The sequence below is a fragment of the Lotus japonicus genome, chromosome 5 (assembly GCF_012489685.1).
Source record: "Lotus japonicus ecotype B-129 chromosome 5, LjGifu_v1.2".
Taxonomy (NCBI): domain Eukaryota; kingdom Viridiplantae; phylum Streptophyta; class Magnoliopsida; order Fabales; family Fabaceae; genus Lotus; species Lotus japonicus.
This window is the reverse complement of record NC_080045.1, coordinates 3,973,941-3,984,770: the sequence shown is the minus strand read 5'-3', so window position 1 is coordinate 3,984,770 and position 10,830 is coordinate 3,973,941. Positions and strand designations below refer to the sequence as shown.

The 10,830-nt window shown below is 34.8% G+C and overlaps 1 pseudogene; it reads left to right on the top strand.

Annotated features, from left to right (window-relative positions):
• The first annotated feature begins 7,119 nt into the window (after positions 1-7,119).
• On the top strand, positions 7,120-10,609 carry LOC130720955 (stem-specific protein TSJT1-like; annotated as a pseudogene).
• Positions 10,610-10,830: the final 221 nt, after the last annotated feature.

The window sequence follows — 10,830 nt, the reverse complement described above, 5'->3', positions numbered from 1 at the left end:
CTCCTAACAAAGCACGAGCGGCAACCCCACTAGCTATGAAGAGTTCAGAATTGAAAACCAAGATAAATCTTGGTCTAAAAGATCTTTAGAAAGCAAAAGAACAATTGAGAAGTTAAAAGAAGCACAAAGAGTAACTAAGGAAGCAAATGAGAAACTTATGGAGGCATTGGTGGCTCAAAAACGGGTAAAGGTGGATTCTTAAATTGAGAAGCTCTGCAATTTTGAATTCGGACATGCTAAAATTGAAGCTATTTAAAAGATGGAAGAGGATGGAAGAAAGAGCTTTGAAGGTGTAAGGAACCAACATGCTTAGTATGTGGCTTGAAAATAAGTAACTTTTTTAGGAAAACTCTAAGTAATTTTTGTATAGGTGTGATCTTTATGAATTACATGAAGTTTGTTGTTAATTGAAATTTGTAATATCCCGATCTGACGACTGGCCTCAAGCTAACAACACGAGTCTTTTCAGCGTGTTTTGTCCTCACTTACGCGCTTCCCGGGAAAACTTCCCAGGAGGTCACCCATCCCAATATTGCTCCAAGGCAAGCACACTTAACCGTGGAGTTTTTATGAGTTGGACTCCTGAAAAGAAGATGCATCTTGTTGTTATGAGTAGTACCAATCAAATCATTTATGCCCTCCTCAACAGTATAGTCCCATACCTATACAGTCTCAGAATACCTCTTGTTCGGGTGCGAGATCAGTTCATTCATGTGCCCCTCCGCCTAGAAACCTGCCAGGAGCCGCTCCTTGTTCGTGCCTCACTGCACCGACGATCATTCCCCGCTCTCGTCAGCCCTGGGTGTCACAGGCCCACCAGCTTCCGCTTGGTTCGTCATCGAACCACACCGTACTGGGAGAGGTCGGCTTTGATACCATTTGTAACATCCTGACTTGGCGACTGACCCCACTGTAACAACATGAGTCTTTTCAGCGCGCTTTGTCCTCACTTGCGCACTTCCCGAGAAAACTTCCCAGGAGGTCACCCATCCCAATATTGCTCCAAGACAAGCACACTTAACCGTGGAGTTTTTATGAGTTGGGCTCTTGAAAAGAAGATGCATCTTGTTGTTATGAGTAGTACCAATCAAATCATTTATGCCCTCCTCAACAGTATAGTCCCATACCTATACAGTCTTAGAATACCTCTTGTTCGGGTGCGAGATCGGTTCATTCATGTGCCCCTCCGCCTAGAAACCTGCCAGGAGTCGCTCCTTGTCCGTGCCTCACTGCACCGACGATCATTCCCCCCCTCGTCAGCCCCGGGTGTCACAGGCCCACCAGCTTCCGCTTGGTTCATCCTCGAACCACACCATACTGAGAGAGGTTGGCTTTGATACCATTTGTAATATCCTGACTTGGCGACTGACCCCACTGTAACAACACGAGTCTTTTCAGCGCGCTTTGTCCTCACTTGCGCACTTCCCGAGAAAACTTCTCAGGAGGTCACCCATCTCAATATTACTCGAAGGCTAGCACACTTAACCATGGAGTTCTTATGAGTTAAGCTCCCGAAAAGAAGTTGCAACTTGTTGTCATGAGTAGTACCAATCAAATCTCTTATGCCCTCTTCAACTGTATAGTCCATCCCTATACAGTCTCAGAATAACTCTTGTTCGGGTGTGAGATCGGTTCATTCATGTACCCCTCCGCCTAGAAGCCTGCCAGGAGCCGCTCCTTGTCCGTGCATCACTGCACCGGCGATCACTCCCCGCCCTCGTCGGCCCCGAGCGTCACAGGCCCACCAACTTCTGCTTGGTTCGTCCCCGAACCACACCGTACTGGGAGAGGTCAGCTCTGATACCATTTGTAACATCCCGATCTGACTACTGGCCTCACGCTAACAACACGAGTCTTTTCAGCGTGCTTTGTCCTCACTTACGCGCTTCCCGGGAAAACTTCCCAGGAGGTCACCCATCCCAATATTGCTCCAAGGCAAGTACACTTAACCATGAAGTTATTATGAGTTGGGCTCCCGAAAACAAGATGCATCATTCATTTCAAAAAAAAATGCTCATTTATAAAAATATATAAACATCAAATTTTATAGAATAAACACTTATAAAAAAGTTTATTTAAAAAATTTATTTTTAAAAAATATTATGTATTTTTATTCAAAGGAATATTTGTTATATTTTTTATTGTTTATATCATATCCTATCATTATCATGTCAACCTCAAACACATGATAGGATAAAAGTATATTATCAATACACCCTCCGGTCACTATTATAAGCAAAAAATAACATTTTAAATTTATTGAATAAATGATGTATTTAGTCATTATTATAAACTAGATACATCATTTATTAAATGAATTTAAAAACTTATTTTTTTTTTCTTATGATAGTGACCGGAGGTGTACCTCACACCACATAGATTTGTTTTTCTTAAAAACAACAAAATTACCTTAATAATAATCCTGATGATTATCAATACATTTTTTGTTGATAAGCCTCATCATTATCAATACTAATTACTAGTAATTAGTAATTCGTTTCCTTCTACAGTTTCACACTGCACCAATTTCTATCTGTTAAAAAGAAGGCTAAAAAGCATTTTTGACCCCTGAAATTTTAAGTTTGTGTAAATTCTGCCCCTACTATATTTTTGTCGACGTTTCTACCCCTCATGTTTTCAAATAGTGCACTGTCTACCCCTCCGTCAGTCAGGCTTTCTCAAGAGAGGTTCCTGAGTGGATTGAAGAGATGAATAGAAGTATATGAAATTGATGATGATCAAGGAAATGATATAAATTAAATTTGCTTGATGTATATATCAATTATGTATGTAACTGAACTGGTTAAATACATGTCTCCCACGCCTCCTTTTTCTAATTTCACTTGTAATTTCCACGTGCTAGGTCTAAAAAATATTAAAAAAAAAGTCAAATCAGCTCATTCCGTTAGTTTTTTAACGTCTGACTAACAGAAGGGTAGACGGTGCACTGTTTGAAAACATGAGGGGTAGAAACATCGACAAAAATATAGTAGGGGCAGAATTTACACAAACTTGAAATATTAGGGCTCAAAAGTATTTTTTTAGCCTAAAACAAGTAAGTTACCCGTGCAGTTGCACGGGTCACGATCGTCTACCGCGATCGATTTTACTTAACAATTTTTATTTAAAATAAAATATAAATTAAATTTTTTGAGATAAAGCAATTGTAATATATGTGAGTCTGAAAAGTTGCATAATATTTGAATTTATTTTATAGTATATAGTAAAGGTTTGATTAAGTTTATGAGAAATTTATGGTCCGCCAATATTTTCTGAGTTTTATTATTACTAATTTTTATGTAATATAAAAAATTATTAAGTAAGATTTTTAAAAGTTATTAATTTTGTTAGCATAGACATTTTCCCTGTTGATTGATGAAATTATGTATTTAAAAAATAATGTAAATTATGGTAAAATTATTTATGTATTCATTGAAAAAAATAAAGAAATAACTAATCTCTATATAATATAAAAATTCATTATTTAAGAATTTTTCAAAATATATAAATTTTAGTAGCATATATATTTTTCCCGTTGATTCATGAAATTATTTATTTAAAAATTATAAGATAAATAATTTAAATAATTTATCATTTATTAGTTAACCAAAATAGTTCAATATAAATCAAAATATTTAGTTAAAAACGGAAAAATATTTTTATTTTAAAATTTAATGTAAATTAACTCTGTAAAAGAAGATATAAATAATCTCTATATAATATAAAAATTCATTATGTAAGAATTTCTAAAAAAATATAATTCTTGTTAGCACGAACATTTTCCCCGTTGATTTATGAAATTATTTATTTAAACCTTAAAAAATAATTTCGTTAAATAATTTATTCGTTAACAAATACTTTAAAAAATAATAAAATTATTTAGTAAAGTTAAAAATTAATTTATCGTAAAAGTTATTTTAAATTAAGTATGTATAAATGAATATATTTTTTGAGAATTAAAAAGTTGGGTTAATCGTCTACTTGGTCCCTGTCTTTGTCTCGCCGTTTGAAATCAGTCCCTCCCCGGAAAATTTGCAAATCGGGGTCCTCTTGTTTGCAATAAGTCTGGAGCAGGTCCTCGCCGGAGTCCGGAGCTCCGGCGAGTGATGAATTGACATGGTGACTGGATAAATGACGCTTATGTGTCAAGGAAAAAAAATAAAAATAAATTACATGTCATAAATTTTAATTTAATTAAAAAATAAAATTAATTAACAAATGTAATCCTAATCCTAAACTAGTTAACAAAATCAAATTCTCCTTTTCTCTTCTCTACCACCATCATCAATCAAACCCAGAAAATAATCCAAAACCCAGGAAAACATCTCACATCAAACAAGCCTCCCTTCCAAAAAAAAAATTCCAGAATCACCCTATGTCCAAAATCTTCATCTTTGTCTTCAAAAACCTAACTTTTGTGAGCAAGGCAGCTTTGGACGAAGGGGTAAAAAATTCAAAGGGCTTAGAATTGTGGAAGCTGTGAACAACAGTGTGAGGAAGCTCACCAAATTAAACATGAAATTGAATGATGCCCTTCCACAAATCACTTTGGACCAAGAAACCTTCACGGCCACAATAGATGGAGGGATGGAAGCCATGAATAGCACCGCAACAGAGGAAGGGAACACTCGTACCAAAAACCCCATTAACGAGATTGAAGCTCCAACTCCACACCATTCTCTCCAGACTCCACCGATTCCCCACCTTCAAACCGGAAACGACACGAGATCAGGCAACCGAGAAACTCAAATCCCAAACCAACGACCACCAAACCTTCAAACCCAGAAACCCAGAAATCCAAACCCAGAAACTCCAAGAGATCGACGCAAGCTCCAACCCCAACCTTCAAATCCAAACCCATAGACTCAGAAATCAAACCACCAGCCACCTTCAACTCTAAAAGCCTAATCGAACCAATCCACCTATACCTGTAACAATGAAAAAGAAGGATCTTTGTAAGGAAAGAAGAGAAAGGCCCGAGCTTTGTTATGGGTTTTGACCCACAAAGAGGGAGGTGGTGTTGATGAAGGAGGTGTTTGGCTGGTGCTGCGGAGTGGTTGGAGTGGGGTGAAGGAACCATGAGTTAGAGGAAGGGTCAAAGGTGAAGAATTGGTTGTTCTTGGAGGAGATGTTGCTGAATCCATGGATGAAGAACCAGGGTTAGTGTTGGACTTGTAAACGGTGTGGAGGCTTGGGGTTAATTTGGGGGATTTTGTTTTTGTTATTTTTAAGGGTTAATCATTAAGAAGGTTTTTTTGTTAATTTTATTTTATTAATTAAATTAAATTTCTGATGTTTTATTTAATTTTGTTTTTTTCTTATTTTTTTAAATCCACGTAAGCGTCATTTATCCAGTCACCATGTCAATTCATCACCCGTCGGAGCTCCGGACTCCGGCGAGGACCTGCTCCAGACTTATTGCAAACGAGAGGACCCAGATTTGTAAATTTTCCGGGGAGGGACTAATTTCAGACGGCGAGACAAAGACAGGGACCAAGTAGACGATTAACCCTAAAAAGTTTATATATATATATTGCTAGAAAAGCTGGGAAATCCTTTATAAAGGATAAGATAGGAGGTCAACCCAATCAAAAAAGTGGAAACAACACCTCCTAGGTGTATGTAATATAAATATTCATTGTGTAAGAATTATTTTTAAAAATTATTAGCAAGGACATGTTCCCCGTTGATTAATGAAATTATTTATTAAAACGTTGAAGGATAATTTATTTAAATAATTTATTAGTTAACCAAAATAATTTAAATTGTACTGAAATTGTTATTTAAACTTTGAAAAAATAATTTTATAATAAAACTTAGTGTAAATTAACTATATATAAAGGAAGATATGTCAATCCATATATAATATAAAAATCCATTATGTAAGAATTTTTAAAAAATTATTATTTTAGTTAGCATTGATATTTTTCCCGTTAATTAATGAATTTATTTTTTTAAAAGTGAAATTATATACTTAAACATTGAAGAATAATTTATTTAAATGATTTATTAGTTAACCAAAATAATTTATTAGTATAGGAGTTTTTTTTTTAAGAAATCCTATTTGTATCGCACACTTAAGTTGATCAAATAAATTTTTGAAGTAATTCTATGTTTATTTGAGATTCTGGTTGGAAAATTTTATATTTAAAAATTTAATAATAAACCATATAAGAATCGTCATTTGACAATATAACCATGTAAGTATTTTTGTTAAACTCAAGTCCGATTTTAAATAAGTTATTTCTAAAAAAAGTAAGGGAGAAGAATAGCTAAAAAATGAAATTGTAAGATTAATATAAATTATAGCGACAACTAAGAACAAACATGAGAAATCCAATTATAAGTATATACTAATAATGACCAAATAGAAAGCATTCTTTGGAGTGAGCCAATATTTTCCATAAATCAATGTTGTACTTGAAGAACCATCTACTCCTATTAATGGCTCTACCATAACAGACCATTATCTTCATCATCATGCCTAACAATCTTGTTCCACATGCTCTCCTTCTTTCTGCAATAACACAATCAAACATTATAGTGAAAACTAAAATCATCTCCACAAATAGATCAACAATATGATAGTTAAACTATGAAATCCTGATTATGGAGTAGTATAACACTGATCAAAATAACTAAGAATAAGAAAGTAGCATCACAAAGTTGACATTAAAGCACAATAAAGTACTTATCCAATTAGAGAGAACACTAGAAACTACATGAGGTTAGTCATGACAACACAAAAAATTAAGTCCTAATTACCAAAATAGCAGTTCGTAACAATTGTTCCTTTTGGACCAAAGTAGCACATTGAATATAAAACTGGTCCAGCAATAATCATAAACAAAAGCTAAAAAATACTAATTTATAGGTTTAGGAAAAAGAATCAAACCTTAAATAGTAGTGAAAATAGAGTGAACAAACTGAACTAATAAAGAGAGAAATTAGAAAGAAATGGAACCTCATTAAGTTTAACCAATAGAGCTCAGGAAGAGAAGGGAAAAAAATAAAATAAAATAAAAACTGAGCAAATGGTTTGAGGAGAAGAAGAAACACTGCTTTAGGAAGAGAAGAGACGAAAAAATTAAAGGTGGAGAGAGAAGAAGATGATTTTGAGTTGAATCTGAAATTTTAAAAACAGAGGAGAGAAGGTGCGTTTTTGCTGTTTTTGACAAATCTGTAGCCAAGAGTCCAGAGGGTCTGCAGAGTCCTCAATCCAGCTCTGTTTCAGCAATCAAAGATGGGTTTTTGGCCAAACACTTCACCTCTGTTTACCCTTCTTCTGTCACCCTCAATCTTGTCCCTTCGGCTCTCTTGGCATATTCCATTGATAAACATAATCCACTGCTCCCAAGGTATTCGAATATACTACATGTAATGTTACTGGATCCTTTGTTGTTGTTCACATTGTCTCATTTTGTTATTTCATTCCTCTGACTTTAATGTTTTTTTTTTCTTTCGATCTGGGCACCTTTGAAGAGATCAAAGTCGGAGCCTTTTGTTTTAGTGGATAAACCCCAAGTGTTCTGATTTTGTTACTTCATTCTCATTTTTATTATTATTATTATTATTATATTATTTGGGGTAATTATGATTTGTGGAGATAAAAGCTTATGTTTTGATAATCGCACTTGTTGGGACATGGGATAATTACCCTGTATGAACCTTATTGGAATTTTCCTTGACCATGCCTCAGTGATTGTGGATTGTCCACTTTTATTTCATAAAACTCTTGGATTTAATGATAAGTTTCCAGAACTGCTAGTGTTTTGATATGCACACTTGACACTTGTATTTGTTAATTGCGTTTTGTCATTTTGCTCATGCTTCTTTTGTTAGGTTGTGCATATTAGCATATGCTTATGCTTTGTGTTGTTTCGGGGTCAATGACTTCAATAGAAGACAGAAAAAATATTTAGCATATCATATATAAAATCCAATAGGTTGTTCTCCTTTAAGGTTGTCACAGTGGGTGGTAAAAATCATATATCTTGTCTATTGTTTTTTCGTAGATCTTAACCAATTATATATAGTTTTTTTTTTTCACTTGTCAATTCAGTACATGTAGTCATGTAACATGTAATCTTTTGCAGATCCTCTAATAATCTATCTAGTATGGCTTATCTATTGCTTCTTGTACTGTAATTTAATCAGATTGAAAACATTATTGTGATACTTTGATTAAAACTTGCCTAATATCTCCTTTCTAATGTTACACCTAATTTTGTCCTTCACTCTCTTTGATCTGTTGGCAAATGCTTTATTACCAAAATCACCATGGATGGAAGTTTCTCCTTTCCGGACTAAACTTATCTGCAGGACAGTACAAAATGTTTTTGCTGTTGCCCAATGAAAAACTCAGTCACTCACTTTCTTAATATTTTAAGTAAAAACATGTAAAGAACTGTATCTAACTTTTTTCTGGAAAGTGTTTCTATAGAAGGTTAATTAATTCTATTTGTTTTTCTTGTATCATCTTTGCTAGGCTATTTGCAGTGGTGGATGACATCTTCTGCTTGTTTCAAGGCCACATTGACAATGTTGCTCATCTTAAGCAGCAATACGGATTGAACAAAACAGCAAATGAGGTGATCATTGTCATAGAGGCTTACAGGACACTACGAGATCGAGGTCCCTACCCTGCTGATCAGGTGGTGAGAGATTTCCAAGGCAAATTTGCATTTATCCTGTTTGACAGCAGTTCTAAAACTGCCTTTGTTGCTTCTGTGAGTATTAATCCAGGGCCTAACTTTGTCTTCTCTGTCATATTTACCAATAATTTTTCTGCTCTGACCTGATATACTATGTTGGTTCTTTCCAGGATTCTGATGGGAGTGTTCCCTTCTTTTAGGGAACTGATGCTGATGGAAATCTTGTTCTTTCAGATGAGACAGGGATTGTAAGTAAGAGCTGTGGGAAATCTTTCGCTCCATTCCCCAAAGGTAATTAAATAATTTATTGTATGTTTGGAAATACTTTCACAATTGTGTCTAAAGCCATACTCAATTTCAGGGAGAAGCTTCTTTGAATAGTTTTTGAGTTCTAGAAATTTTCTGAGGAAATAGAAGCTGATCCGAACATGCTATTACTTACCTCCTAAAAGAATGTGGTAAAGTAGATGAACATCTTTAGAAACCTCACTTTTAAACGATATGATGTGAGCATAAGCATATTACAGGTGATTAGGAGCAAAAGAAGGAATAATGACTTAGATTGCTTAGAAATGGGAAATAAGGGGCATTAACACAATTTTTTTTGTAAGATTGTTCAGAGGTCTCTCATTGACTAAAGACATAGTTAAATAAGTCGTTATAAAGGGTAGAGAAATCATCAACCCTAAGCTAGCTTCTGGAGTAGAGTTAGACCGAACATAAATTCTAATAAAGATGTGCAACGAATCAAATTTTAGTGTTCCCCAACAAACTCCATGGTCAAGTTTCAAGTGTTTCTCCAGTTTTACAATTATGAATTATCCTGCTGATTTCAAGTTCTGTGTATTGATTTATCGCTATGAATGCTTCCTCCATACGTTACTTTTGCATTCAAATTATTTGCTTAAATGGTTTGATTCAAGAAGTAATGATGAGTTGGATGGCTTATAAATGGGACATAGGGGACTTTGACTTCAATTTTTGTATGATGTGCAACAAATCAAATTTTACTGTTTCCCAACAAACTCCATGAAAGTGCATGTTTGGAATCCTGCTACAATTGATTTTGCACCCAAAATCAATTTTGTCAAGAAGCTTGTGTGTGCAGCCTCTGGGTATCAGCATTGACTCTAAGGAAAGAAAAGCTGGACATGCTACAAATTTCAAGTGTTTCTTATGCAATTATCCTGCTGATTTCAAGTTCCCCATGCTCTGTATTGATTGATCATTATGAATGCTTCTTCCATACTGAACATGTGCTTTCAAATTGTTTTCCTCAAATGGTTTGATTCAAGAAATAACATGCATGTTCAGGATGCTTCTTTACAACATCTGGTGGTCTGAGGAACTTCGAGCATCCGCTTAATGAGTTGAAGCCGGTACCGAGGGTTGACAGTTCTGGTCAGGTGTGTGGTGCAACTTTCAAGGTGGATGCTGAAACTAAGAAGGAAACAACTGGCATGCCAAGAGTTGGGAGTGAGTGCTGCTAACTGGTCTTCTAATTACTGATTGCAGCTCTATTTTGTTTGAACTACTATGGCTTTGATAAATCTGTATTTAGTTGAATTTTCCAGCTTTATGCATCATCCGATCCCATTTACAAGTTGCTTGCAATCAAATATTAAACTGATAATCTTTCTTGGCGTATCTCAACTTGAGTACTAGTTCTTCCTGAATTGTGGATTGTTTCCTGTCTTAATTTGGTCACATTTACTTTGCATTTGTGACTTGAGAACCAAGTAACATAAAATTGCTTCACTTTGTTAGAAAGTAGTGCTGTCTTAGGTGTGGAGTATATTTCCAACTCAAATGAGATGCTCTCATTATTCAGTGAGTCATGCAAAACTCCTTTGTGTAAGAAATCTATAAGGTATTTGTTAGATATCTTGTAAACAAGTAGGATATCATTAATTGTAAATAGGTAGCATAATCATGTAATTACAGAAATAAGATATTTTGTATTTATTGTACTTTTATCAGTTTTATGGTACCTATTATATATAATGAACTCCGTTGTATAGTTACACACACAGATTCACCAAAATTCCTCTTGTCTCTTTTCTTGTCATTCAACATAGTATCAGAGTCTATTCTAGATTCATTTGTTGCTTGTTGTGGAGACTGCCCACATTTGGGCCACCCATTGTTGTTGATTCCACGTTCTAGTTTGTTCGGT